Here is a 27,284-nt window from a genome sequence, read left to right as displayed (position 1 = left end):
GACCTTGCCATCACCAACAGGTAATCATGACAAACGGTCAGTTACAACATTACAGCATCTTGGTACATAATTGGCACTAAAATTGTATTCATATATTTTAGACAAAATCCTTACTAAATAAGCAGAAGTCTTGACTGTCCCGTTGCTATCAAGTCAGCAATGGCTTATGATCAGTATTGATAATAAAAGCCGTTCACCATAAATACGTCTTAAAATGCTCGCCTGCCCAAGCACAAGCTAAAGCCTTCCTTTCAATAGTCAAATATCTTGACTCAGCACATGAAAGAGGTCTTGAAGCAAAAGTCACAGGGGCATATTTATACTCCGTTTGCCCCAAATTTGCGTCGTTTTTTTCGACGCAAATTCGGCGCAAAACTAACGCCATATTTATACTTTGGCGTTAGATGCGTCTAGCGCCAAAGTATGAGGAATGAGCGTCATTTTTTTGCGTGAACGCCTTCCTTGCGTTACTGAGATGCAAGGTAGGCGTTCCCGTCTAAAAAAATGACTGCGACGCAAATGCGTCGTATTTATACTCCCGGGCAAAAATCACGCCCGGGAGTGGGCGGGGCAAAAAAACCCGCATTTGCGCCTCTTTTTAACGCCTGGGTCAGGGCAGGTGTTAAGGGACCTGTGGGCTCAAAATGAGCCCACAGCTGCCCTCCCATGCCCCCAGGGACCCCCCCTGCCACCCTTGCCCACCCCAGGAGGACACCCAAGGATGGAGGGACCCATCCCAGGGACATTCAGGTAAGTTCAGGTAAGTATAATTTTTTAATTTTTTTATAATTTTTTGTGGCATAGGGGGGCCTGATTTGTGCCCCCCTACATGCCACAATGCCCAATGATCATGCCCAGAGGACATAAGTCCCCTGGGCATGGCCATTGGGCAAGGGGGCATGACTCCTGTCTTTACTAAGACAGGAGTCATGTAAATGGCGTCTGGGCGTCGTTAAAAATGGCGCAAATCGGGTGGAGGCGATTTTTTTGCCTCAACCTGACTTGCCCCATTTTAAGACGCCCTAACGCCATTTTTCCTACGCCGGCGCTGCCTGGTGTACGTGATTTTTTTCCACGCACACCAGGCAGCGCCGGTCTGCTAGCGCCGGCTAACGCCATTCAATAAATACGGCGCCCGCATGGCGCTTCAGAATGGCGTTAGCTGGCGCTAAACTTTTTGACGCTAAACTGCGTTAGCGCAGTTTAGCGTCAAAAAGTATAAATACGGGCCACAGTCTTTTCACCTCCGTCAACCTTCTGATTCAACATTGCTCCTAGACGTTCTGTGCTGGTGTACACATATATGATGTAACCTATGATTAAAAGAAAGCAGTGGAACAGCACAGGCAACAGAACTTTAGGGGTTTCAAAAGCAAATTAATGTTCCTGTAACTAAGTTAATGTTTCACCCTTTTTGAGAAGTTGCCTAGAAGGTAAAGCTATTTGAGAAATTACGTTAACAAATCAGAAGTAAAACTCACATAACCTGTGATAGGAATCTTAATTGATCTTTATCTGCAGAAGTATGTAATGACTATATAGCCTGAAGAAAACTTTGAGAGAAATACCCTTTTCATAAATGACATGCCCAAGGTACTCAACCCCATTAGTAAAAAACATACACATTCCCATTTGACACATCATTTCACTGTCATGTAAGTCTGCAATACCTTGGAAGGCCGAAGATTGTCTGAATCAACAGAGTCAGAATATAATAGTATGTTTTCCTGGAACACCATAACACCATCAATACCCTCTAACAAGTAAAACATAAGCTTCTGTAAAACAGATGCAGCCAATGCTAATCCAAACGGCATTCTAATATATCTAAATGCCCCATCGGGGGGATAAATGTTGTCAAGTTCTGCAACTTTCTTCTAGCTGTATTTGATCATATGCAGATTTTAAATCCATTGAAGTACAAAACTTTGCTCCTTACAATTGTGCTAATCATTTGTGGATTTTTGTAAGGTTATGCACTTTACAATAAGTTGTTTATTTAGAGAACTTAAATCTGCCCACAATCTCAATGAACCAGACTTTTTCTTGACTATAACAATAGGGGAAACCCATTCTGAAGCATCAGTCACTTCTATAACCTCTTCTTCATGTAACTGTTTCAAAAGCAAACTGAAATTAAAGGTACATCTCAAAGTCTACGTCTAACTGGAGGTGCACCAGCATTGAGTTCAATTTTATGGGAATAACCCTTACCCACACCAATTCTTTGTGAAACATACTTCTTTACTGAGAAGTAATTCACTCAGTACCTTGTATGCTCATACAATACACAGGCAAATCAACAGCAGGCTCTAAAACAAGTCCTAAGTTCCCTTGATGTCTCCAACTCAGGATATGCTGACCATTTTGGACAACATAAATCTTTTCTAACATTGTACCAGAAGAGAATGAAATAGAAGCCTCACAATAGCCTAGAACATTGGTTGTCGATGTTCTATAAACATTAGCCCTGCTATCATTAATTTCTAAATAATCATCTTTCCTTTATTTTGTAAACAAACACATCAGATATCAAAGAAAATGGTGAACCAAAGTCAACAAGCATCACAGCCTTGATTCCATTAATCATGACTTCACTGTTATCTATTACACATGGGTCCCTGTCAATAACAGATAAAAGGTTCTCATGGCTTTCCATGACTACTACTAAATTCACTTTCTCAGCCACCTCATTTTGAGCATCATCCCCACTATCCTGAATAGCATTGATGTTCCATTGAGACTTGCATATATTATTGAAATGTCCCTCTTTCCCACATTAAAATATTCTGTTGAAGTAGCAGGACACCGTGCTTTATTAACGTGCTCTCCTGATCCGCATCTGGAATATATTGCTTTGTTGCCCAAAAAATAATTTTTAGCTTTAGTTGACTTTTTCCTACTGTAATTGCAAACATGTGACCCCCAAATTGATCAACCTTTTCCTCCATTTACACTTTAAATTATCTCACATATTTTTAGTCCCTTTGTCAACTTCAAAAAAGTCAAAACTTTAAGGATTTTTGTGTCTGAGAAGTTGTTCTTGAATCTTGTTACTATGGCAATGTGTAATAACTATTAACAAATGTACTGCTCAGTGATATTGCCAAAATCATAACATTGTTAAAATGTTTAAAGCTGCTACATAATTTCAATTGGTACAGCAGTGAAATGTAATTTAAGCCTGCCCAGTGCTTCTTGAAACTCATCCTATTCCTCAATACCTTGAGGAGGATGTTACTCCTGCAAGTAATCAACAATATCCCTGAGAACCTGGGTAACCTTAGCAGCCGCTAGAAGCACATCATGGGTGGCATGGAGGATATAGACTGGGAGGCAGCCCTGATAAATCCCCGAGAGGTGGTGATCAGGACCCAGTTCTGACTGATACAACTGAAAATTCTCCACAGGGAATACCTAGCTAGAGACAGACTAAATAAGATGTGCAAAATTCCCAGAGCAGACTGTCTACTATGTGGGGCCCCTCCTTGGTCCTTCTTTCATATGATTCCGGAGCGTCCGTGTATACTGGGACAGCATCCTAGGGGAGCTATGAAACATACTGCAGGAGAGGATCCCACTAAGCCTGCCTTTTATCCTCCTGGGGATCCCGGTGGACATTTCTTGAGTGTCCTGGGTCTAGTGGTCACTAAGATACGTATAGCACAGGTTTGGTGGGGTAGGAACATTGTCCACTAAAGACCAATAAATAACAGGAATGGGCATGTGCATGGAGGCAGAAAGAGTGTTGCATGCTGCCAGAGGATGTTCTCAGAAGTTTATGAAAATGTGTGTGCAATGGAGATTGCATTATGGACTGGGACCAAATGATCCTTCCGCGACTCAGACTGAGGCACTGGACTTGGATCCACCACCCTCGGAATCTGAGATTTGGTGTTGACATTTGGCCTTTCCTGTCCCCATGCCCCCTCCCCTTCCGCCTACTGGTGCCTTGTCTGAAACCCTTCTGATCACCTGAGAGGTATTGTCTCAGTTGTGCTCACAGTGGCATCATGTTTTCTGCCTACTCTTCTATTTATTTTGTTTGGATGTGGTATATATACAAAAAGGGAAATCAATGTACAAAAAAAACGTTTTGCACCTCAGTACCAATCGCATACAATAATAAGCCGTTTTTCGTTACCAGGGTGAATGAATTGGCATCAATAGACACCATAAAATTATTCTATAATCCCAGACATTTGCTCCACTTCGTGGCTTGGGCTTCAGGATTCTGTAATAGATGTGGCGGTGGAGTACAGCATTGCTGCATGTTGAAATTATATAACACACAGTAAGTATCACAGAGATGAGCATAGTGTGCCACCACAAACACACATTAAATTAAAATGGCGGCACCCACAGAACGTAGGTGCAGAGAGGTTCACGGTTTACGATGATCGTCAGATTTCCAAACATCGGAGATTCCCTTTCCCCAGTGAAGGATGTGGCTGGGGACACAGCAAGAAGCTCATCGCCAAAATGTAGAAGGCGCTGCAGAATGCAGGAAAGACAACTTTATTGATGAGTTAAGTACCCAGAAGCGGAAAGTGGACTGCACCACCCGAGAGCAGGAACTGGCAACTGATAAAAAGGTAAGGATAGCAACAATTCTGGAATGTAGCCTGCAGGGAATCCTACGAGGCTTGACAGCTAACAATAAACATCCTGCATGTGAAATCATGAGGCCTCATCTATAATGGGAAATGTGCTAAAAGAAACAACCTTATAAATGCGTAAAAGAGAAACAATAAATCACAGCATATAGTTTCACTTTTGCCTCCGGAAGTCTGGCCTATATATAGATGTCTCTGACTTCTGATAGGTCTTGGCCAAAAAAGCAGCACTGGGTGACAATGTCACGCATGGCACTAAATCACCTGGCAGTTGTGGCCGCTTTCATTTAACCATAGAACAGTTTACACAACAGTTTGAAGCAGTCATGTTCCCTGGCCCCTGCTCGGAACTGTGAATATATGGTATCTTGCCTTTTTGGGTTTTGGTCCCAAACCCATGGCAATCTAGACTGCATACGAGGGCCTAGGCCTGTCTTTTGATCAAAGTATGATTCTGGACTTGCACTAGACTTAAAGGGGTGCCCCGAGTACACTCTTCATAGTGGCAGAGGTCTATTGCCCTGTCAGGATCCATGTGTTTAGCCCCGTGGTAGCAGTGTACCTTGTTTTTTTAAATCTTTGACCAGAGCTTTTTATCTGTGCCTCCAGAGTGGAAGCCTGCTGGCCCCCTCATGTAAAGTTCTGTGACTAGAGATGAAGCCAGAACCTAACACTCAGATCCTGAGCATATGGATATATGCATGTTGCTTGTGGTAAGCCTGTTACACACTGAATGGTTGTCTAAGTGAACCAGAGTGGCACAGATGAGATTTACTTTCGTAGACAGCGGAAGTGTATTGCTGACATTCTTGAGACTGGAGAGAGGGATCCCAGACACTGAAGTGTGTAAAAGAAGAGTTCGGTTTCCCCTTAGAAATTCAATTAAGTCCTTTGATACAAAAAGCTGTGGATTAGTCTTCCTGAAACTGCCATTTGGTGGATGGCAGGGGTGAAAGGTAGGCTTGCAGTTCCTTTTATCAGAGTTTGAAGTTTCTCTTAGACTAGGTCTGCCTTTTTTGTCTCTCTTCCTGATCACCGTCAGGTGTACTGCTCACACCTCTTTCTGTCTTTGTTGTGGGTGCTCCATTCTTGGGGACAACCCTGCTGTGATGAGTATCACTGAGCAAGGTGCTGAGTCTGGAAGACACACGAAAGGAGAACCAACCTGAACTCGAACCCTTGACATGCACAGTTTTCTTATCAATAATTTTATTGCAAATGTTGCAGGGATAATATCAAAGATGCCATTGAAGAAATTATCAATGATATAATATGTGGAGTAATCAGAAAATTCAGGGGTTCGTGCTGTACTTGTGTCTAAAGCTCCTAAGGGAATTAACATGGGAAAAACAACTTTTTTGACCCCCCTTTTTCTTGGCTCCGGATTGACTGATTACTCAGAAACTTTCCATGTGCAACAAGAATCACCAGGGCACTTTTTTGGGGGGAAATTCTGGAAGATTTGTGAAACAGCGCCAAAAACATAGGCAAGTAAAACAAAAGTTTTTTATATGGAAACATTGTCCTAACTATAACTACCTACTGGTGACCGTCAGTAGGTACTATATATGATATGTATAGATATATATATATAGCTCACAAATGAAGCACTGTCTAAAACTGGATGAAAATCTAACACTGTGAGTGTGAGCTGGGCAAAGAATATGTTATCGCTAACCATTTATCCGAACTACCTGCAGTTTCCAGCTGAAGACACAATCTCAGAGTCCAGTCTTGATGTGCTTGTGCCCTGTGGATGATTATCTGAAAGTGAAACCACAAAGTGTGCCCTTATCTTCTGTTCACTCAACAAGGAATCTGCAGCCCCGACATACCTCACCTTGCTGGTGTTTTATGACACATTCAAAGGGTCATGTCAGGGCCTCATAAAATAGAGTGAGAGCCTGGCAAGCATGAGTCATGGTTGCCAAACCTGTACACGACTCCGATATGCTGCAAGAGTTTCCCTTAACACCCACACTGCCTGGAGTGGAGCCCAAATCAAGCATTCTCCCATCACCTTAATCAGAGATGACACGTTCGCATCGCTGGTACGACTTGTTTTTACTTTCCATAGATGGATGATTATAGAAAGCTATTTGTGTGGGTGAGACTGGTAGTCTGATCTCATAGTAAGACTCGCAAGATGTGAGTCATGGTGTTGCAAGGCATTAGTTTCAGTTTAATTCGTACTTTACAAATAGGTTCACACTCCTCAAACCATATATACATATTGCGTCATTTCCTTTCTATTCCCATTTCTCTTGAACTGATCTCCACTTCCCCAAGCTGTTTTCACTCTCCATGATAGACAACAGTCATATCCTTCCTATGAACTGCCTTCCTTCATCACTTCTTGTTTTATGTTTTTGTGTCTTTTCATGGGTTGTTACTTCGTTTTCGCTGTTAAAAAGTTGCTGTGGCACTTTTGCCTCTTTTCATTTCAATTAATAATTTTGTTTGCCCAAAGACTGCGTTTATGTAGTTTGGTGCTCTTTGCAGACGGCACATATAGCAGGATTGACAAATGGCAGCGCAAAGACCCGCGGCTGTTGGATCACTGACACAATATTGTAATCAACACAATAGTGTAACACACATACCGTGTCAAAAATATAGCTTGCAAAAATATTATTTACCTATTCTTATAAGGGTAAGTACAAAAATATCCCAAAAAAATAGTTTGAAACTAATATCATTCAGAACACACAGAAATATATATTGTTTTGAATTATTTGATCAAATATAATACATAGCATAAATATGTAAAATAAATAAATATAACTAATATTTAATGTTATACTTATAATATATACTTATATAATATGTTTATTACCCTCTGGCGGTCACCAGTAGGTAGTTATAGTTAGGAGCTAGTTTCCGTACAAAAAGCATTTTTTGTTTTGCCAGTAACTTTGGCGCCGTTTGACAAATCTCCATGAAATATTAAAAACTAATTTGCCACTCACTTCAACTGCTATCTTGAAAGATTCTGGGAGATTTCTCAAGTGGGGCCGGAGAAAAAGGGGGGTTTCAAAATGCTTTTTCCCCATGCAATTTTCATAAGGATTTTTAGGCATGGCTACGTCCCGAAACGGTGGAGGGAATTACGCCAAATATGACAGAAAGGTAGCTTTTTTCCAGAAAGTGTCCTTCTTGTGAATTGGTGTAAATCTGTTCAGTACTTTTTGAGATATTAAAGGAAACAAAATTGTATATCTAGAGACGCAGATCCGGCATGTCTCATGCAGAGATCTGACTGGCTCCCAGCACTTCAACCAAGAATCTTGGGACTCAGACTCAGCCTAGTCTCAAGAAAAAGGCCATAAAAAATACAGACTAGGCCAGGAACTACCTTACCCCCTCACCCCAGAACAAGTGGTGGAGTCCCATAGGGACACCATTGGGGGCCAAAAACGTTTTTTTTAAAAATGTTTGCCACCAAATCGTGGCAGATCCACAAATTTGCTGAAATTATTTTTTAAAAGGCCCGCTCTCCCCGTGCTACTGCATTGCTCTTGCTCCTGTTTTCATCTTGCTTGTTCATCCGATTTTTGAGTGCCTTATCCTTGCTTTTTCCTCATTCTCACTGCTTTCACATTGCTTTTTCACCCATTTTTGTGTGCCTTCTTCTTGCTTTTTCCTTGTTCTCACTGCATTCTCCTTGCTTTTTACCAAGTTTTGTGAGTGCCTTCTTCCTTTTCCCTTTTTCTCACTCCTTTCACTTTGCTCTTTTACTCATTTTTATGTGTCCACTTCTAGCGTTTCCCTCATTTTCACTGCTTTCACCTTATTTTGAGTGCCGTCTCCTTGCTTTTCCCTCATTCTCTAGGCTTTTTCCTTGCTTTTTCGCATGTATTTTAAGCGCCCTCTCCTTGCTTTCCCTCGTTCTCATTGGTTTCACCTAGCTTTTTGACCAGTTTTTTTGTATGCCCCCTCCTTGCTTTTCCCTCATGCACACTGCTTTCTCCCTGCTTTTTCCCCACATTTTGTGTGCCCCCTCCTTGCTTTTACCTCCTTTTCACAGCTCTCTCCTTGCTTTTCCCCCATATTTTGTGTGCCCTCTCCTTGCCTTTCTTTTGCTCTCCCTGCTTTTTCCTTGCCTTTTCACCCATAATTTAAGCACCCTCAACTTGCTTTTCCTCGTTCTCATGCTTTTACCACCTTGCTTTTTCACATGTTTTTTGTGTGCCCTCTCCTTGCTTTTCCCTCATTCAAACTGCTTTCTCCTTGATTTTCCCCATGTTTTGTGTGTTTTCTCCTTGATTTCCCTTGTTTTCACTGCTTTCTTTGCTTTTTGTCCGTATTTTGTGTGCCCCCTTGTTGCTTTTCACTAGTTCTCACTGCCTTCTCCTTGCTATTCCCCTTTTCGCCCTTTTTTTGAGTGCCCTCACCTTGCTTTTACCTTGTTCTGACTGCTTTCACATTGATTTTTCACCGGTACTTTGTGTGGCTTCGCCCTGATTTTCCATCATTCTCACTGCTTTCGCCCTGCTTTTCCCCCCTTTTTTGAGGGCCTTCTCTGTGGCCTTCCCTCGTTCTCACTGCTTTCACCTAGCTTTATCTTCCACCTTTTTGTGTGCCTTCTCCTTGCTTTTCCTTTTTCACAGTTTTCTCCTTGCTTTTCCCCCTGTATTTTGTGTGCCCTCTCCTTGCTTTCCCCTCGTTTTCACTGCTTTCTCCTAATTTCCCCCCGTATTTTGTGTGCCCTCTCCTTGTTTTCCCTCGTTCTCACTGCTTTTCCCTTGCTTGTTCACCCGTTTTTTTGTGTGCCCTCTCCTTGCTTTTCCCTCAAATCACTACTTTCTCCTTGCTTTTCCCCCCGTTTTTATGTGCCCTCACCTTGCTTTCCCTTCATTTTCACTGTTTTCTCCTTACTTTTTTCTCCATCTTTGTTGGCCTTCACCTTGCTTTTCCTTTATTCTTGCTGCTTTCGCCTTGCCTTTTCATCTGTTTTTTTGTGTACTGTCTCCTTGTTTATCCCTTTATTTCACTGCTTTCTCCTTGCTTTTTCCCCTGTTTTTTTGTGTGCTGCTTCTTGCTTTTCCCTAGTTTTCACTGCTTTGTCTTTGCTTTCTCAACTGTTTTTTGAGTCCCTTCACCTTGCTTTTCCCTTGTTTTCACTGCTTTTGGCTTGCCTTTTCATCCATTTTTGGTGCTCTCTCCTTCCTTTTCCCTAATTTTCACTGCTTTCTCCTTGTTTTTTCTCCATCTTTTGTGTGTCTTCTCCTTGGTTTTCCCTCGTTTTCCCTGATTTCTCCTTGCTTTTTCACTCACTTTTTGTGTGCCTTCTCCCTCTTTCTCACTGCTTTCACTTTGCCTTTTCATCTGTTTTTGTGTGGCCTCTCCTTGCTTATCCCTTTATTTCACTGCCTTCTCTTTGCTTCTTCCCTTGTTTTTTTGTGCGCCGGCTTCTTGCTTTTCTCTGTTTTTCACTGTTTTCTCCTTGCTTTTTCACCTGTTTTGTGAGTGCCTTCACCTTGCTTTTCCCTTGTACTCTCTGCTTTTGCCTTACCTTTCTATCCATTTTTTGTCCCCTCTCCTTGCTTTTCCCTCATTTTTACTTCTTTCACCATGCTGTTCCCTTTGGTCATCTGTGCTTTCTCCTTGATTTTCTCTTGTTTTCAATGCTTTCTCCTTGCTTTTTCCCATAGTTTGTGAGTGCCTTCTCCTTGCCTTTCCCCCGTTCTCACTGCTTTCACCTCGCTTTTTCTTCAAATGTTTTGTGTGCCCTCTCCTTGCTTTTCTTTCGTTTTCACTGTTGTCTCCTTGCTTTTTGCCCCATATTTTTTGCACCCTCTCTTTGCTTTCCCCTCGTTTTCACTGCTTTCTCTTCGCCTTTCCTCTGTTTTTTGTGTGCCCCTCTTTGCTTTTTCATCGTTCTCACTGGTTTTCCCTGTTCACCGATTTTTGAGTGCCCTCTCCTTGCTTTTTCCTCATTCTCACTGCTTTCATCTTGCTTTTCACCCATTTTTTTGTGTGCCATCTCCTTACTTTTCCCTCATTCACACTGCTTTCTCCTTGCTTTTTCACCCTTTTTTGTGTGCCCTATCCTTGCTTTCCCTTCTATTTTTACTGCTTTCTCCATGCTTTTTCACTTGTATTTATGTGCTCTTTCCTTCATTTTCCCTCATTTTCCCTGCTTTCTCCTTGCTTTTTCCTCCATCTTTTGTGTGCATTCTCCTAGCTTTTCACTAATTTTTGCTTGCTTTCTCCTTGCTTTTTCCCTCATTGTTTGTGTGCCTTCTCCTTGCTGTTGCCTCGTTCTCACTGCTTTCGCCTTGCCTTCGCATTGTTTTTTTGTGTGCCCTCTCCTTGCTTATCTCTCTATTTCACAGCTTTCCAATTGCTTTTTCCCCTGTTTTTGTGTCAGCTTCTTCTTTTTCCCTCGTTTTCACTGCTTTCTCCTTGCTTTTTCACATGTTTTGTATGCCTTTTCCTTGATTTTCCCTTGTTCTCAGAGCTTTTGCCTTGCCTTTCATCCATTCTTTTGTGTATGTTCCTTGCTTTTCCCTTGTTTTTACTGTTTTCTCCCTGCTTTTCCCTTATTTGTGTGTGCCTTCACCTTGATTTTCTCTTGTTTTCACTGCTTTCTCCTCACTTTTTCACACGGTTTTTGAGTGCCTTCTCCTTGCTTTTCCCTTGTGGTGTGGGATTGGATTCATGCAGGAGTTGGCCACATGGTAAGGCCCTGGGGCAACCCCCTGCTGCATTAAAAACAAGCATTTGCAATGCAACGGGTCTCGCGTTTGCTCATGTTAGAGCTGATCGCGTTGTAAACTCCTAACCCGACTTTTCATCTATCAGCAAAAGTGCTTTTATGTACGTAAAAAAGTGAAATTAACTGTGTAAGCGCTCAACTTCTGCCAAGCGAAATCGCGCTAGGAAAATAGAGAAAAAGTAGTCCACGATCCGACAGAAAACAGCGAGCCTCGCATGTTTTCTGTACTTGGTCGCTGCGCTGTTCCCTTCTACTAAGAATCAAATAGGATTCAAAAAATCACCCCTACTTCACATTTCCTATCAGCCGACTTCGAAACGTTGGAACCTGTAGGGCTAAATTCGAGTGAGGAGCTGAGCATCCATCTAGGGTAATCGATATTTTGTTTGGTGGGTGGTCGGCTGATAGGAAATGTGAAGTAGGGGTGATTTTTTGAATCCTATTTGATTCTTAGTAGAAGGGAACAGGTGTTGGGGTCTATAAGGTTTCTACAGTAGAAGAACTTGTCCGTCTACCCACTTGGGTAGATAAGCTCCATATACCAATATGAGATCCCCCAAAAATATGAGATCCCCCAAAAGTTTTGTGTAGGTGTACAGGTCTATTTGGATGGTATAGGATGAAATGTAATTAATTCAAGCACAGGTAGTAATGTTCAGGATTTATAAGTGATATATTGAATTTTACATTTTGAAAATATTTATATTTAACAAACTTTTATAATGCAATGAATTATTCTATTTACAATTTTTGTATTTTGGCAATTGAATTTCACTCTATTTATTGTGCGAAGTATGATATCACATTAATTTAAAGATTCTGATGGATTTGAACAATAATTAGAGTTGTATTTTGATAGGACTATGGTACAAACTACTGTGAAACTTATTTATAGATGCACTTTAAGATGGCCGCCACATTTTGTGTCTTTTGGTGGGGATTTGAGATTTTGTCTGTTTTTTATGTCTATTATTACATGGTTTTTAGCTTGGAGCACTGTAACAATGATGTATCCATGAGTAAGGCTGTTGCCGAAACGCGTTGGATTTGTGTGCTGAAATAAATTGATTTGCACCTTGGAGGTGTCCTGGGTCTCCTGTGATTTGGAGGAGTGTTGGAGGATTTATTAGGGCCTCTCGGAGCCCACCCAGGACCGCTGTGTGGTGTTCCTGCAGTCCGAGTGTTTTATGTGAATTATACATATATATATATATATATATATATATATATATATATATATATATATATATATATATATACATATATATTCACCCAAATGCTGCTCATTGTTACCGAACTCTAGCAGGTGGGTGCCTCCTTCATGCAGGCAGCACTGCACATAATTAATGTCCAAACCAAGCAGCTCCACTACAGAGCCTGGGGCACTCTTGGATTCCACTTCCTCACCCCAGCATGACGTGTTTCGGTGAAGTGCCTTCTTCAGATGCCGGTAATTACAGGACACACACCCACTAGTGTTTAAATACGTTTTTACTCCTCCTCAATTCATTCATGATTACAAACAGACTTCATTTCCCATAATGCACCAAGCTGGATATGCTACCACTCTGATTTTTCTTAATTGTTTTTACACAGTTGCTATCATATTTTCTCTCAGTGGATTGTAATACCAAGAACATTTTAGTTTTGGGCACTTAGCTGTACTGTAGTGGCAAGTGCATTCCCAGTCTCCATCTCTCTCTTACTCAAATTTCAAAACGTGCGTGTGTCCCTTTATCAGTAGTTCTAATGATCCTTTTCTTGAGCAATGCTAAAACATTATGGGGCTGATTACAAGTTTGGCGGTCCTGGGACCGCCATGGTGGAGTTAGTGGTCCGATCATCGTCGGTCTGGTGTCCGAACTGCCGTATTATGAGTTTGATGGATGTACCAACAAAAGACCACCAGCGGTCCGCTGGCATCACCAGGCAACACAAACTGCCACGGTCACAAACAGGCTGGCGGAGCCTATGGGGCTCTTTACGAAGCTGGCAGTCTTCAGACCACCAGCCCTGTTGTGGTGGTCCAATCACCACATAAAGACCCTGGTGCAGGGCATGCAACGCTGCCCTGCGGATTACAACCTTGTTCTCCATCATGAAAAGGCTAGCAGAGAACAGGTGCAGGGGGGGCACAGGGGGGCCCCTGCACTTGCTGTGCAGATAGTGAACATTACGAGAGTGCTGGGGCGAGCCGGAGACAATGGTGTAGCCTGTTTCCTGCATGGCCGGCAGGCAGAAAGCAAGGTTTCCACCCGCTAACCTAGGGGGAAACTCCTAATAGGTCCAGCGGGGTGGTCACCACTATGGCGGTGGCCAAATTGTCGGGAGTTTGCCGGATGGGCTTTCCCATCCGCCAAACTCAAAATGAGGGCCAATGTGTCCGCTGGACTCATTACAAGGTTGCACACTGCCAATGTGACCGTGGCAGTCCAACCACCATGTAAAAGCTTGCGGGAAAGGACAGTATAAAAGGAGACACTCACCTGTAGGCAGCCTTACATGTCTGGTGCTGCCATGGAGCCCTTCACAAAAGTCATGCCACTGCTGCTGATCAACAAAAGACAATGAAATCAACACCATTGTGGATGCCAACAACTGTAAGCACACAGACCTACCTGTATCATTAACCTTAAAAACAGCTTGTAGCGCTGGCATTACTCATCATAGGGGGACATGGTATGGGCAGCAGGTACATGTCTCAATCTATACACACTCAATAACATACATCAACACGGACATGTACACAGTCACAATACGCCACCTTTGGCCAGCACACTCACACTGCACTGCAACACTATACAAATATACATGCCCACACAGCTAAGGCACAGGGAGACTGAAGGCTACACACCATTAATAACATTGTCACACACATCAACAACAACACCCCTACAGGACATATACAAATACAACTCCCACACTCACATTCCACACTGGCCAGGGACTGGCCTCACATACAACACACATATGTATTGATGTGGCATGGAACACAAACACCACCACCATTAAGCAGCCCTGCAATGGGCACACACATCACAGCACAATGGAAGGACAATGGAATGCACACAACACAGTGAGGCAAATAGTCAAAGAACACTATGCCAACTGTGCCTGCACAATTGTGGTAGTGCCATCTGGAACACCCAGGGAAGGAGATTGCAGTGGGACATAAATCACTTTGAACAGGCCCCTCAAACAACATGTGCACAGGAAATGGCTGCATGGGTCTCAGTGACAAACAACACTAAGCCCAAATGTCATGCACATCTGCACAATGGGGAAGGGCATGTCAACAAAGCACATACAACTCCTACTGCATGGGACATACCTCTATAGGAGCTAGTTGCAAGGGACACACACCTAAATGGACACAAGCACAGTCTAATGCAAATACAGTGAGCACAACTTAACACACTCCATGTCTGAACAAACAAAACTCAAGTTGACACACATCACATGAATACATTAGCCTTATCAGAGGGATAAGTCTAACACCATACATGCCCACATTAGACAACACAAAAATAAATACTTACCATTCCAAAGAGTACACAGTGCCATGACACCACCATTACATTTACACACACATTACTATACCCTTCTCTTGGGGGACACCAGCACTGCCCACAAAGTCACATACTGCAAACAACAACACATGGAGCAGCAAGCAGGCTGAAACACACACAACTGGAGGCACGCAACCAATGTCCCTCAGGAAAACATAAAGCTAGAAAAGGAATTGCAGGACAAATGTGTACCCAAAACAAATTAACTCTTTGGGCTTATTCCAAAACCAAATGGGAAATGTCCGAGGCCCTTGGCCAGTCCATCAGTTTTAAAGTGCTCAGTACTGTGCCAACACTTGACTCCTTTTACTACGAGGGAACATCTCAATAGAGGGGCATCAAGGTGGCAGGCAAGCACCTCAGGGATTATCTGGGGGTGAAGAGTGGGGAATCAGATTTGGGAGGGGGGTTGGGCTTGGGAGGAGTTTCTTCTTCTTGGGAGGTTGGACTTTTTCTTGGGGGAGAGAGAAGTATGGCCACTTGCAGGGGGAGCAGGGGAGGCCTTGGAGTTGGAAGGGGGAGCCTGGGAGCTGGGTGGGGTCCTTCTGGGTCTGTGACGGGGGGTAACAAGGCAAAGGTTAAGGACACACAAAAAAGGTTTCTTTGATAAACGGGACGGTCATCAGAACGGGGTCGGGATTTGGAGGTTGAGGGAGTGGTTGCAGGCTGTGTTGATGTGGATGTCGTGGATGCACGCCTCTGCAAGGTATGCTTGTGTGTGGTGGATGTCTGTTGGGTGGGTGAGTGAGGGCATTTGTGTGTCTTGGCAGATGGGAGGTGGAGTTGCTGGGGGATGTGGGAGTGGCAGATGTGTGTGTGCCTGTTGGGGTGGTCACTGTGGGTTGGCTGGATGTGAGGTAGAGGTATGGCCTCTTGCATAGGGGGAAGGGGAGTCCTTGGAGGTGGAAAGGATGGCCTGGGAACTGGCTGGGGTCCTTCTGGGTCTGTGAAGGGGAGGTAACAGGGCAAAGGTTAAGGACACACAAATAAAGCTTCTTTGATAAATGGGGATGGTCATCAGAACAGGGTGGGGATTTGGAGGTTGGAGCTTGATGGAGTGGTTGTAGGCTGTGTTGGCATGGATGTTGTGGGTGCATGCTTCTGCAAGGTATGCTTCTGTGGTGGATGTCTATTGGGTGGGTGGTTTGTGGGCGTTTTTGTGTCTTGGGGAACAGGAGGTGGAGGTGCTGGGGATGTGGGTGTGGCAAATGTGTGTGTACCTGTTGCAGTGGTCTCTGCAGGTTGGCTGGATGTGGTGGATGTATGTGTGTCTGTAGTTGTGGGGTCTGTGGGTGTGGTGCTTGTGGTGGATGTCTGAGAGTCTGCTGGGGTGGTGTCTGCGGGTTTGATGGGTTCAGTGGGTGTGTTAGTGACTGTTGGTGTTGTGCCTATGGGTAAGTGTGATGTTGTGTCTGTGATGCTGGGGGTGGTGGAGTGTCCAGGGAAGTAGTGAATGTTGTAGTGTCTGTAGGAGGCGGTTGTTTGTGTGTGTGCCGGTGAATTTAATGGTGCTTGTGTTTGCATGAGCTACTCTTGGTTGTTGAGGTGGATGTCTGCTGATCTGTCTGTGTGCCTTGGGTAGGTAAGGAGAGTGGGGATTTGGATTGGGAAGAGATAGCTGGAGGGGGACGGAAGGTGGGGAGTGACTGACTGTTATCAGTGAGGAGGCCAGGGCCTGAAAAGATTCTGTAGGCCAGCCATGCACCATAAATGCCTTGCAGAAATGCATTGGTCTGTTTTAGGTGACTTGCCAATCCCTGGATGGCATTCACAACGGCTGACTGACCCACACAGATCATCCTCAGGAGGTCAACAGCCTGCTCACTGAGGACAGCAGGGGTAACAGAGGCTGGGGCAGAGGGGCCTGCGGCTACGGAGACACAAAATCTCTTAGGTGAGCTGGCACAGCCAACTTGGTGGGGAGCAACAGGAAGGGCGGTGATAGAATGGGGGGTGGCGGAAAAGGATGGTACTGGGGGGTGTCCCAATGGGTCCACCACCTGTAGGGAGTGGCCACTGGACGAAGATTCTGATGTTGAAGACGATGTTCCTGTCTCCCCAGTAGCACCCCCCTCCGGGCCACTGGGCCCCTCTGTGTCAGTTGTATCTTAACCCAAGGTCCCCTGGCCAGATGCTTCCCCACTCAGCTCAGCCCCATCTTCTCCACTTACCGGTGCTGATGCTGCAACAACAAAGAGGAATAGGGTCATCACATATCCATGATAACACTTGAACCACAGCTCTGATTGACAAGCAATACCATTATGTCAAGTAGGCCCCAGCAACAAACTCCACCTAAGTGGCCTATACATGTGCCACATAACCTATGCATGCATGCCATCTGGATTTTTTGAAGTTACCCACAGGAAAATCTGGATATCAGACAACTATAATTGCATGGCTGAAATCGTGCCAGCACAATAACAATACAACATCTAGGAGACCGCTTCACTCTTAAAGCTGTGCCACATGCAGCAGACCTCAGTTATCTAATGGCAAACAATAGAATCCAAATGTAAAAACCATCCCCACATATCCCACACAAGGTCATGCACACATCTCTTTGGCACATACATAATGAACCAACAATGAGAAATGATGCCCTGAAATCCTGCTAGGTTGCTTACAAAAGTACAATATCATGGATTAGGTGACATGGAAATACCCATGTCACACTGGAAACATATCAACAGTGTACACTTCACTAAGTGACAGCCGTCCCAATAGAGTCAAAGAGGTAGTATCAATGTTACTCAGATAGGCCACACATGTGGCATTGAAAGGAACACTGTTGACGTCATGTCCAATATGCCAGGGAGAGATGCCCCCAAAATACACAAAAAATGAATCTGCAAGACAGTCATTACTAGTTTTGTCCTAGGTCCCAGGACCGCAAGTCAGGGCACATCAGTTTGATACACATTACATGTCAACACAATCTCCCATCTACTGTGTGACACATGGCTCATCCCTGATTGTCAGGGGGAGCAGTCAGAACCTCACTCAAACACCTGGCAATGGGACAGGCAGGAATTTGTTGTGTACTCACCCTCTTGTGGCTGCTCTGCGGCCCTCAAACACCTCTCAAACTCTTGATAGGTCACCACCAGAATGCAAGACGATTAGGGGAGTCAGTGTCTGTTGGGCAGCCCGCCCACGTTGGGAGGACAGCTCCAGCTGGGCCTCCGCGATCTTCCAGGCCCAGCATCTCAGATTCTCCCAACTCTTGCGACAGTGGGCGCTCTGCCAAGCCGTGGACCCCTGGGTATGCACCTTCTTGGCAATAGCTCTCCATATCCCTCTCTTCTGATGGGCATTGATCTGCATGGATGCAAAAAGCAAAAAACAAACCAAGAAATGATGTCCACAAGTCTCATCCAAAATTTCTGAGTCAAATATATGTCAGTACACCAAGCAAAGACATTCCGTTTTGCCCACATTACCCAAGTGTGGCACATACTAGACATTCAGTAGAGGGATATGACTGCAAACACGTCTCAATCTGTAGACCAACCCTCAGCCCTGATCAGGCCCTGCATTGACTAGGTAGGATAACGGACATCTTGTGCGACATGCTCTAGCAATCTGACTGAGAAACTATGAAACACATCATATCTCTGTGGCTTCTAAAGAGTATACTCCTTAATCATGAATGCATCAAAACACTCAAAAACTGTGAGAATGAGTCCCTGCATATGGTACCTCAAGGCTACTGCCAGATTATAAATTCAAACATTACACATGGCTAACAATGAAGGGACTGGCATGTTGGGTACAGATAGAGTCTAGCTTTTCCATGTATGGACATGTGCACATGCAAATGCAGACTCATGCCACTTCAGGGAGTGGGATTCTGTGTGACTTATCATTAACACAGAACACACCATTGGGCATATGTATTCATATTACATGGATTGCATTCAAAATGACATAGGCATGCATTGTCCATTTTCTGCAATGTGACTAAACTACTGAGTCATATGTCATGGATCAGTAGGAAACCACACACTGTTTGCACTTTGTAAATGTCAGTAATGCAATGAGCCTGCACAGGATATATGTGCCCTGTATGAGGGTGACTGCAGGGCTGTGCGACTAAGGGACCTGCCAGGGGTCAGAGACACACATTGACAATGATGCCAAGTGCATATCAGTCACAGATCACTAACTATCTTCGAAAACCATTTACAATCTTATCGAATGAGAGAGCCTCAATAAGCTGCATATTAGCACAGAGCCTAGATTTTTCCACATGACATAATCTGCTGGGATACAGAGAGTGGGCACAGTGCCATACCTGCATATGAAAAGTGACTCAACACCAGCCTAGACTTGGACCCATACTGTGAAATACATGTCACAGGCCTTGATCTCTGTATCCTGGCCGGACAGAACCCACATGACACTCTAATCCCATCACTTCCATGCATGACAGTACATCATGTAGTCAACAGCAATTTGGCATGTGGTGTCTGTGTGGCAACCTTAAAGGCAGTGAGAGTGATGACATGCATTGGAAACAATAGTCTAGCAAGGGTAGATGTGTGAAGAAACCTCTGTGGCAACAAACAAGTGGCTCACTGTACATACAACTGACACATACAACATGCACACACAGTTAATGCTGTCATGCACATACATGTTGTCTCACATTGACAACATTCATGAGGTAAGAGATGTCTGTGGATGGCTGGAATGTCACCTCAGCTATTTATGTGCATCCAACACAAGATGGATGAGGGAACGCTCACAACACACACAAAACAATGTATTAGTACTCAACCTCTGGCATTGACCACAAATGCATGCACATTGGCGCACCCATTGATGCCACACTGACTGCACCTACAGGGCCTTGAGTTTACATTCTGGCACACATAGGCACAATCTAACCTGTGAGGAGGGAATATATGGTGAAGTACCTAGACAACTGTGCACTTGAGACACTTACTTGCTCCTCTGGTCTACCATAGATGGGTTCATACAGGGGTATGACCTCAGACACCAGCTTCTCCAGCTCCTCTGGTGAGAAGGCAGGGGCATCATCACCTGCTGGATGTGGCATGATTGCTCCCAGCGGCGGTACACAGCATCTCAGGTAGTGGTGGTCTTTCTGGCTGCAGTGTCAGGTGTCAAACAAGGGATTTTGCAGAACATGACCGTGACATCAGCCATGTACATGGTCGTCACCGCTGGGTGACACAGCCATTGGCTTGCCACCACCACTGACAACAACGTTAGCCAATGCTGTGTCCGCCGTGGTTGCAACCACCATGACGACTTCCGCAGGTGGTCGTGGGCAATTTTTAATGTCCAGTGGAATAGGTCAGGTAGCCACCACTTTAGAAGCCTGAAATGTGTTATAGGTCTCCTAACAATGTGTCACACCTCCAAAAATGTTGCTTTTAGCATTAAAAGCTGCTTGTCTTGTCATGTAGGTCCTACTCTTCAAACACCATTGTTGTACCTTGCTAGGTGCATATAGCAATTTGCACTGGGGCACAGTTCCCATCCCCCCTCCGTCTAAGGCCATTTTAATGCTTGGGGAATCTAGTCACAATCTGAGTGCCATTTCTAATGCACAACTGTTGATGTCCAGATACATGATGTGTACACGTGTGGCAAGCAAGGGGGAACATGAGACCCCTGTGTGATTGTCAGCTGTGATGTGTATTGTGTATCATGTCCATACCTAACTCATGCCTTGTCACATTTTATCGACATGCATCCTGAATGTTGCAAGGAACACACTGAAAAATGTAAATAATCATTTCTTGTCGTACATAGGTACCCAGACAACCTCCTGTCTATCCTCTACTGCCAAACCTTCAGAGCATGGAAGAACGCCACATCATCAAGCTCTCCCATTTGAATCGGCAAACAATCGTGGACCTATGACATCAGTTGGAGCCAGATCTGATGCCTGCCATTATTCATCCAACAAACATACCATCCATTGCACGAGTAATGGCAGTGTTGCCCTTCCTGGCCACAGGGTCCTTTCAAAATACAGTGGCCCTAACTGCTAGGATGTCCCAGCCTATGTTCGGTCTGTTTTGAAGGATGTACTCTCAGCAGTGTTGAAACACCTGGAGATCTATATTGGGTTTCCTCAATGTGAGGATTTTGCCCATGTGAAACCTGACTTCTATGACTTGGCACACATCCCACATGTGGTGGGAGCCATTGATGGCACACTTGCCTTAGTCCAACCACATGGCAATTAACAAGTGTACCGCAACATAAAGAGCTTCCATTCCATCAATGTCCAAATTGTTTGTTTGGCAGACCTCTACATTTCACAGGTGTCTGCCAATCATCTGGGTTCAGTCCATGATGCCTCATTATGCGGAGCAGCACAATCCCCCAGCTGGTATCACGACTGTACCCAGAGAGAGCCTGGCGGGTTCGTAAGTCACATATGTCCTGTTTGTGTATGGGCAATGTTTGCCGTACCAATTCGGATGAAAGGGACTCATAGTTGCACATATGTCCCATACTATAACAGGGGCATACCCAAACCTTCCATAGTTTTCAACGCCACTGGGGAACCCAACTACTCCACGGGAAGTCTGCTTCAACAATGTCCATGGAAGAACACGGCATGTCGTGGAGTGGGCTTTTGGGCTGCTGAAGGCCAGATTTAGGTGTCTGGACAAGACAAGTGGAGCCCTCTTCTACTCACCCAGAAAAGTGTGTAAGATCATTGTGGCCTGCTGCATGCTCCACAACATTGCCTTGTGAGGAATATCCCATACATCCTAGATGAGGGGGAGCTAGCAGTGCCACTGGGTGAGAATCCTGAAATGCCAAGCGAGGATGACAGTGATGAAGAGGAAGGTGGAGACTTGCGGGCAGATCTCATCGATCACTACTTTACCTGAGTGTAAGTATGTAATGTGATGTAATTACTGTGGCTATATGGAGAACTGTATTTGTCAGGATGTGTGGGGTAGGCTGTTTTTCCAAAACACTGGTGATCTAATGCTTTGCAGTATACAGCCAAAGGTTGCTTGCTAATTAAGACTTGAACATTTCTCTACCTTGATTAGCTGATTTATTTGTGTCAGTCTCATTGCAAAGTAAGTGGATCTACTGATGTTTGAAATAAGGTTTTGGTCACAGGTATCATCTACAAGCCTAACGCCTTGTATTGTTATTATCCAGGTACCTTCGCCATGACATCCTCATTTGGGCATTTCAGAGTTGTGACATTGACAGGTGTGTGATGCTGTTCTGACATAGGAACTGGACATGGATTGATCCAGGTTATGTTGGTCACAGATTTAGGATGTATGAGTCCTGTGCCATAGCAGCTTGGACAGTGTGTGGGTGGAAGTCGGAAGTGCACAGTGTGGTGTGTTGTGTTGGGCCAATTGTCTTATGTGTATGATCACGTGGCCTTGAAATATGTTGTCATCAAGTGCAATCCATCCATTCATACTTCACATTGTGTCGACAATGATCTTGTATGACCTGTTTTTAGCTGTAGATGTGTTTCCTCATTGCAGGCCACAATGCCTGTGCCACAACAATGACATAGGTTTGTGTCATATCACCAGTTGCTTGGTCATTGTAATAGGATGGACCTATGATTAGGGACTATTGTACCGCACTCTGTCTGTGACATGGTTTATGTGATGTTAACATACCTGGTTTTGGAATGTGATAAGGGTCAAGCTGGCAACAACATCCACTAGTCTATAAGCCTATTCTACGGAAAAAGGTCTTACAAAGGCCTTTCTTCTGTGGTCTGGAGGACTGTACCTTGGTTTATCTACCCTGACTCAATATGGTTCAGCCATTCTTGTCTATGACAGTCCAGACATTATGACAGCCTATGTACTGTGCAGTGCAATAACATATTTGGTGTGACCAGACACTTGTATCAGTGCGTTGCTATTAATCCTCAGCATGACTCTGCCTGAGACGGGTCCATCCTTCCATTACCATATTGTGACTTCCTCATTGTAGGAGGCTGGACTGGCTTGTAGTGAGTACCAAGGGGTACTTACACCTTGCACCAGGCCAAGTATCCCTTATTAGTGTATAGGGGTGTCTAGCAGCTTAGGCTGATAGAAAATGGTAGCTTAGCAGAGCAGCTTAGGCTGAACTAGGAGACGAGTGAAGCTCCTACAGTACCACTAGTGTCACTTGCACAATATCATAAGAAAACACAATACACAGATATACTAAAAATAAAGGTACTTTATTTTTATGACAATATGCCAAAGTATCTCAGTGAGTACCCTCAGTATGAGGATAGCAAATATACACAAGATATATGTACACAATACCAAAATATGCAGTAATAGCAATAGAAAACAGTGGAAACAATGTATAGTCACAATAGAATGCAATGGGGGCACATAGGGATAGGGGCAACACAAACCATATACTCTAGAAGTGGAATGTGAACCACAAATGGACCCCAAACCTATGTGACCTGGTAGAGGGTCGCTGGGACTGTAAGAAAACAGTGAGGGTTAGAAAAATAGCCCACCCCAAGACCCTGAAAAGTGGGTGCAAAGTGCACCTAAGTTCCCCAAAGAGCACAGAAGTCGTGATAGGGGAATTCTGCAGGAAAGACCAATACCAGCAATGCAACAACGATGGATTTCCAGACGAGAGTACCTGTGGAACAAGGGGACCAAGTCCAAAAGTCACGATCAAGTCAGGAGTGGGCAGATGCCCAGGAAATGCCAGCTGTGGGTGCAAAGAAGCTGCCACCGGATGGTAGAAGCTGAGGATTCTGCAAGAACGACAAGGGCTAGAAACTTCCCCTTTGGAGGATGGATGTCCCACGTCGTGAAGAGTCGTGCAGAAGTCTTTTCCTGCAGAAAGACCGCAAACAAGCCTTGCTAGCTGCAAAGCTCGCGGTTAGGGTTTTTGGATGCTGCTGTGCCCCAGGAGGGACCAGGATATCACCAATTGCGTGAGGGGACAGAGGGGGCGTCCAGCAAGACAAGGAGCCCTCTCAGAAGCAAGCAGCACCCGCAGAAGTGCCAGAACAGGCACTACAAATTGGAGTGAAACGGTGCTCACCCGAAGTTACACAAGAGAGTCCCACGCCGCCGGAGGACGACTCAGGAGGTTGTGCAATGCAGGGTAGAGTGCCGTGGACCCAGGCTTGGTTGTGCACAAAGGAAATCTTCGTGGAGTGCACAGGAGCCGGAGTAGCTGCAAAACACGTGGTTCCCAGCAAAGCAGTCTAGCGTGGGGAGGCAAGGACTTACCTCCACCAAACTTGGACGGAAGAGTCACTGGACTGTGGGAGTCACTTGGACAGAGTTGCTGAGTTCAAGGGACCTCGCTCGTCGTGCTGAGAGGAGACCCAGAGGACCGGTGATGCAGTTCTTTGGTGCCTGCGGTTGCAGGGGGAAGATTCCGTCGACCCACAGGAGATTTCTTCGGAGCTTCTAGTGCAGAGAGGAGGCAGACTACCCCCACAGCATGCACCACCAGGAAAACAGTCGAGAAGGCGGCAGGATCAGCAGTAGTCGTCTTTGCTACTTTGTTGCAGTTTTGCAGGCTTCCAGCGCGGTCAGCAGTCGATTCCTTGGCAGAAGGTGAAGAGAGAGATGCAGAGGAACTCTGATGAGCTCTTGCATTCGTTATCTAAGGAATTCCCCAAAGCAGAGACCCTAAATAGCCAGAAAAGAGGGTTTGGCTACTTAGGAGAGAGGATAGGCTAGCAACACCTGAAGGAGCCTATCAGAAGGAGTCTCTGACATCACCTGCTGGCCCTGGCCACTCAGAGCAGTCCAGTGTGCCAGCAGCACCTCTGTTTCCAAGATGGCAGAGGTCTGGAGCACACTGGAGGAGCTCTGGGCACCTCCCAGGGGAGGTGCAGGTCAGGGGAGTGGTCACTGCCCTTTGCTTTGTCCAGTTTCGCGCCAGAGCAGGGCTGAGGGATCCCTGAACCGGTGTAGACTGGCTTATGCAGAGATGGGCACCATCTATGCCCATCAAAGCATTTCCAGAGGCTGGGGGAGGCTACTCCTCCCCTGCCTTAACACCTTTTTCCAAAGGGAGAGGGTGTAACACCCTCTCTCTGAGGAAGTCCTTTGTTCTGCCTTCCTGGGCCAAGCCTGGCTGGACCCCAGGAGGGCAGACACCTGTCTGAGGGGTTGGCAGCAGCAGCAGCTACAGTGAAACCCCAGGAAAGGCAGTTTGGCAGTACCCGGGTCTGTGCTAGAGACCCGGGGAATCATGGGATTGTCTCCCCAATACCAGGATGGCATTGGGGGGGCAATTCCATGATCTTAGACATGTTTCATGGCCATGTTCGGAGTTACCATTGTGAAGCTACACATAGGTAGTGACCTATATGTAGTGCACGCGTGTAATGGTGTCCCCGCACTCACAAAGTCCGGGGAATTTGCCCTGAACAATGTGGGAGCACCTTGGCTAGTGCCAGGGTGCCCACACACTAAGTAACTTAGCACCCAACCTTTACCAGGTAAAGGTTAGACATATAGGTGACTTATAAGTTACTTAAGTGCAGTGGTAAATGGCTGTGAAATAACGTGGACATTATTTCACTCAGGCTGCAGTGGCAGGCCTGTGTAAGAATTGTCAGAGCTCCCTATGGGTGGCAAAAGAAATGCTGCAGCCCATAGGGATCTCCTGGAACCCCAATACCCTGGGTACCTAGTACCATATACTAGGGAATTATAAGGGTGTTCCAGTATGCCAATGTAAATGGGTGAAATTGGTCACTAGCCTGTTAGTGACAATTTGGAAAGAAAATGAGAGAGCATAACCACTGAGGTTCTGAATAGCAGAGCCTCAGTGAGACAGTTAGTCATAATGCAGGTAACACATACAGGGCACACTTATGAGCACTGGGGCCCTGGCTGGCAGGGTCCCAGTGACACATACAACTAAAACAACATATATACAGTGAAATATGGGGGTAACATGCCAGGCAAGATGGTACTTTCCTACACTCATGTGCATCACTTGGGCTTACATCTCAACATTTCAAAATGTGGAACAGAGGCAAGCAGGCAATGAGTTTCTGATAGGTGAGTTTATTGACATAGGTGCAGGAAATAATAATGAGATGTAACACAAAAGGAAAGTGAAGGTATCAGTCATGGTGGATGCCACAACATTTGAACTCCTAGGTCCAGTGTCCTACTCCCATAGAAAATGGAAGGTGGCTGAAGAACAGTCAACACAGTGAAAATGTGGCACAAAGGAGTTCCTTCATGAAGCGGTTGCTTGCTGGCAGTAGTTGGTGTCTTGCCATCCGATGCCCCTAGATCATTGGCTGGATGTCCCCGTTTGCAAGGGGGTTCTGCTGCTACAGAGGCAGGGGTATCTGAGGTGGGTCCTTCCCCTGACAGACTCTCCCTTCCAGTTGCTGCCACAGATGTTGAAGGTACTGGTGTTGCATGGCCAAAGGAAAGGGTATAGTGATGCTCATACTCCCTGATCAGACTACCGCTTAACTCTCTGAACATCGCTGATCGGGAGGCCAGGATGGTTTTGGTGGCCTCATACTTTTCCAGTGGCTCACGATGGAAGTCCCTCTGCAGCTACTTCATTTCCCTGAGTTTTGGCAAGTACCTGATCCATCACACCCTGGGTTTCTTGATAGGCTCCCAAGACTTGGCTGATGGTGTCCTGTCCAGGACCATCCCCAGTGGCCTCATGCCACTGGCCCACAACATCCCTCCCACGCACCCTACCACACGTGCCTGTGCCCTTGCCACAGATTGCCCCCTACCACTGGTTCCAGGACCATCAATGTCAGAGGTGTGTTGCTGTGACTCAGGATCCTGGATTGGGAGGCACAAGATGGTTGTCACGGTCCTATTGAGACAGGTTGGAGGGTTAATGGCTGCCTGTGATGTTGATGAAACCAAGCTGGGAGGAATCGAAGTGGTCACGGTGAGGCTCACTAGTGTCGTCTGACCAGGTTGCCCTGATGGTCCAGAACCATCCTCAATGTCCAGATGTCTAGGAGTGTTGTCATCACTGAGGGCTTCATCCATGGGGTTAGTGGCAGTCTCTTCAGTAGGCTCAGTGTTCCCAATGGCAGCTTGATCTGTTGATGTGAGAGATACAATGTTACTGGTTGTATTGTGACATCTACGTCCAATAGTTTACAGTGACATTTAGCAAAGGCCATGTACACAATGGATTTGCAGGTTTTCCTTATGTTACAGGTACACATGCTATCAGATGTATTGACTTGACATTTGTGAAACATACCAATTCCATTTCAGTCAACCAGCTGCAGAATTTAGGAGTTCATTAGCACTTGGGAGGATGGGCATAGACTTACATCTTGCTACCAGTGTAGGCAAAACAGTGGCTGGGCAGGATGTGGCTTCAATCATTTTAAGGCCTAGTTGACTGTTGTGC

This window comes from Pleurodeles waltl, chromosome 12, assembly GCF_031143425.1.
Source record: "Pleurodeles waltl isolate 20211129_DDA chromosome 12, aPleWal1.hap1.20221129, whole genome shotgun sequence".
Taxonomy (NCBI): Eukaryota; Metazoa; Chordata; class Amphibia; order Caudata; family Salamandridae; genus Pleurodeles; species Pleurodeles waltl.
Note: the sequence above shows the minus strand (reverse complement) of the source record.